We start from the raw sequence: 4165 nt of genomic DNA, 5'->3' as shown, positions 1-4165 counted from the left end.
TTTATATATATCATTTACTAGGTGGCATTTACCAGTATAGGCTCTGGAATTAAACTATGTGGTCTTGAATCTTGGCTTTACCATTTTTCTAGTTGTGACGTCATAGCAAGTTATTGAACCTCTGTGGGATCCAGTGAAAAAGTCTGCAAAATGGGGACAAGAATTATACCCACCTCATAGGATTTTTTAAATATTACATGAAATAACTCCTGATGCTTAAAACATTGCCTCACTGGAGCTCATAAATGTAAGTTACCATGTTAGTTCAAGTAAAGGAAAATTTGTGAACATCAATCACTATGTGATAAATCATGATAATCAAAGGAAGCTATGATGCAAGAAATAAAATAAGAAATCTCTAATCTACTTTTCTTTGGCATTAGACAGGTAGGCCTTAATAGGTCTTAAATTTTTTTTTTTTTTACATTTATTTATTTTTGAGAGACAGAGTGAGACGGAGTGTGAGTTGGGGAGGTGTAGAGAGAGGAGTCACAGAATCCGAAACAGGCTCCAGGCTCTGAGCAAGCATTCAGCACAGAGCCTGACGCAGGGCTTGAACCCATAAACCGTGAAATCATGACCTGAGCCAAAGTCGGATGCTCAACCAAATGAGCCACTCAGGTGCCCCAACAGGTCTTGAATTCATTTGAAATTTCCAAAGAGTTGCCCAAAAAACAAGGGCAAGTTCAAGAGAATCAGTGTTAGAGAATATGTGCTTTTAATTTTTTATTACTTTTATCGCTTCTCGGCCTTTTGGCTAAGATCAAGTGTAGTATCTGTTCTTATCAGTTTAATTTTTTATTACTTTTACTACTTTGTAATGATATAATATTCCATATTTGCAAAAGAAAATGGTTATACATATATAACATAAATAAAATGAATACCATGTTCCTACTACCTAATTTAAAAATTGTAGCTGAAGCAAAAGGGCCTTTAAATATCCATTTTCCAACCTTTCAGTAATAACAGAAATTTTTTAGCTGGGCAGATGGTTAGCCAGCTAAAAACTACATTTCCAGCCTTTCTTGAGCTACACATAGCCACGTGACCAGGTTCTGGCCAGTAAGTAGGAAGAGAGCAGAAGTGACATGTACAATTTTAGGCCACGCCCTAGAAAGGGAAAGAGCACAGCCTCCCCTTTTCTTTATTCCTATTTGAATTGGTTAGAACTTGTAGTTAGCCATTTTTGACTACAAGGACAAGCAACATCCTCAGGGTGGTAGACTAACAAAATGGAAGAAATCTGTGTCTCTGACATTTTGGAGTTGCCATACCAGCCCAGAATTGCCTGACATTAGGTGAGAGAAAAATACTTAGACCAAGGGGTTTTGTATCCTAATTAATATAATTGCCAATACTTTGGAATCCATCTGTGTGCCCCTCTACAATCCCATTTTTGGAATTCTATATGTAATTTTTTTTCTTTTCTTCATAGCTTTGTCACATATGCACATATTCCTAAATGGGAAAGTCATGTATGTTTTTGAACTTTGTGTGAATGAAATAAGTCAGACTATGTGCATTTTTTCTGTAACCATTTTTTTCCTTTCTCAGCATTATAGTTGTGCATTCATCCATGTTAATAAGTGTAGCTATGGTTTATTAATTTTCTACTGCTATATTAAACTTGCTGTATAATATTAAATTACGTGAAAATACTTCAGTTTATCCATTCAGTGTTGGTGGACATTTAGGGTATTTACAGTTGTTGATTATTGTACAAAGATGAATATTCTTATACCTGTCTCTTAAGACACGTGTGGAAGAATTTCTCTAGGATACACTCCTGGATCAGAAGTGTGTTAGAGCGTGTGCATACTCAACTTTGCCAGATAACACCAGATTCTTTTTCAAAATGGTTGTCCCCACCTGCTCCTCCTTGCTAACAACACCTGCACTCAGGCCATGTGATTAAATTCTGGCCAGTGGGATGTATGTAGAAGTGTTGTTTCAGAATTCTAGAAAAGCACCTTATTTTGGTGGCTCACCTGAGTGGTATCCAATGTACTGGTTTTTTCCTACTCCCTTTCTCTTTCCTGCTACTTGAAATGCAGATAGGATGGCTGGAGCTCCAGGGACCATTCAGAACCAAGTGATGACCTTAAGGTACAAGTCAGAGAGAAGATGTTAGAGCAGAAACAGAAGAGCTTGAGTTCCTGATGCTCATTGAAGCCACCATAATTGTAGACTTTTAGGTGAGAAAGAAATAAACTCTTTTTTGTTTGCATCACCAGATTTGGGGGATTTTTGTTACAGGTATCTGAATATAAGCCCAGTTGATTATTTTTCTGCTTCTTATTGATTTTAGGAATTCTTTATATAATCTGGGTAGTAGTCAATGTGGATTTTATTTGAGAAAAATACCTTTTCCTGGTTTGTGACTTGTGTCTTTTCATTCTCCTTTGATGTTTTGATGTGAACTAGAAATTATCTGCAATAGAGTTAAATTTATTAATGTGGAAAAGGATTTCTCCCTGGATTTTTCATGGCATTGATAAATTAAAAAAACAGATGTCTCCAAGTTAACTGTACATAAACTAGCATAGTTAAAAATGGATCTCTGTCATTCTGATTCCTTTCCTGCATTTTTCAGCACTTTTTTTTTCATGAAAAAAATCTTTCATTTTCATGAAAGATTAGGAGGTGTATAGTCAATGAATGGTTTGGTCTGTAGACACCTAAGGGCCAGATGGTAAATATTCCAGGGCTTGTAGGCCCGTGTGGTGTCTGTCACAACCACGGAACTCTGCTTTTGAGTGAGAAAGTAGTGTAAACAATATGTGAGGCATAAACATGGCCTTATTCGTGACACTTAAGTTTGAATTTCATATAATTTCACATCAAAAAATTGTTTTGATTTTTTTCAGCCATTTAAAAATATAAATACCATACTTAGCTTGTGGGCTAAAACAGGTGGTGGGTTGTTAGTTTGCTGACTCCTCTCCAAGGTGTAATGTGAATCCTGTGGGACAGACTGCATCTGCTGATACATGTTGCTTAACACACGATCTTGAAAGCAGTTTCTTAGCTTATTCCAGGCCTTAGAAAATTGCATAAAGATCAGAACCAGGAAATGAAAAAAAGGCAAGTAGCAGGCTTATCTCAGATGGTGCAATGTTTATGACAGGATGTCCCCTGCCTAAAGAGGTGCATTGTGAGCTAAGGGGCTGGTGAACTACCATGGTGTGGCAAGTGTGCTCAGTCCACTGTATAGGAGGAGGACACTGCCTAGATCTCTGTCCTCCATCCCCAGAGAAGACTGTGTGTAAAAACATCCAATTACTGGTACTGGATGCTCTGAATAAAGGGTATTTGGGTTTTAACCATTCAGTCCCCTTGTTAGCAAGCCTTTTCAAGTCCTGATATTTCGTTTCAACATCTTGGTCTTTGAACCCTGAACTTTGAACCCTCAGAGAGAGTTCTCTAAAGCTAATTAATGGGACGGCCCCTGTCCTCCGGAACAGAGAGGAAAAATTGGAAAAACTGTTTCTGTAGTGCGTTTATCAAAAAGGACTTCTTTTTGGACAGACAGATGGGGCCATCAGGCCGGTGACCCAAGACGTGCAAAATCATGTTCTCACACAACCAACCGCCTCCCTCTCCCGCCAGACTCCACACGCAGCGTCAGTGGTTAGCCAAAGGCCAGGGCACACCCACGCCAGGAGAAAAGAGTTGTGCACAAGACCACACGTTACAGGAACCAGCTTCTGAACTGCCCAGCCAGCGGTGAGCCTTTCCTCACCGGAGCCTTACCAGATATCCCTGGAGAAGAATGGAACCTTAGAGGCAGGTGCATCAGCCCCTTGGGGAAGTCAGCGCCCTTGCACACCAACCAGAAAGTTACTGTCGGCGGGACCCTAGTGGTGACCTGGCGGCCAGCGAGGGCCGATCCAACCCTCCCTGACACCTCGCCGGACTCTCCCCAACCCCTCCCCCAGCTCCCCTCCCGGAGGCCCCGCCCTCACTCCACCCCCGCGGTCGCACTAGCGGCCGGGGCCGCTCTGGGGGCGGGGGCCCTGGACCTGGGGCGGCCCGGCCTGACCTCGACCTCAGTCGAGCGGGCCCGGCCGGAGAGTCCCACCCGGTCGGCGCAGGCCCGGGTCCGTGAGCCCCTCCCTCCACCTCTTCCCGCCCTGGCGCCGGGCACCGGCCGCGCTCCCTC

General features: G+C 42.0%; 1 long non-coding RNA gene and 1 pseudogene across 2 annotated transcripts; one reads left to right on the top strand and one right to left on the bottom strand.

The window, feature by feature from the left end:
• On the bottom strand, nt 1-4095 carry LOC115304043. Of its 2 annotated transcripts, none has more exons than XR_003914304.1 (5): nt 4052-4095; nt 2896-3043; nt 2368-2434; nt 1992-2103; nt 1-143 (listed from the first exon to the last, which is right to left on the bottom strand). It is a non-coding gene; the product is annotated as an uncharacterized LOC115304043 (long non-coding RNA). The 2 variants fall into 2 exon arrangements; XR_003914303.1 differs by lacking the exon at nt 4052-4095 and adding an exon at nt 3757-3911.
• LOC115305742 lies at nt 738-837 on the top strand (annotated as a pseudogene).
• Nucleotides 4096-4165: the final 70 nt, after the last annotated feature.

Source organism: Suricata suricatta, chromosome 10, assembly GCF_006229205.1.
Source record: "Suricata suricatta isolate VVHF042 chromosome 10, meerkat_22Aug2017_6uvM2_HiC, whole genome shotgun sequence".
Classification (NCBI taxonomy): Eukaryota; Metazoa; Chordata; class Mammalia; order Carnivora; family Herpestidae; genus Suricata; species Suricata suricatta.
This window is presented reverse-complemented; position numbering and strand designations above follow the sequence as displayed.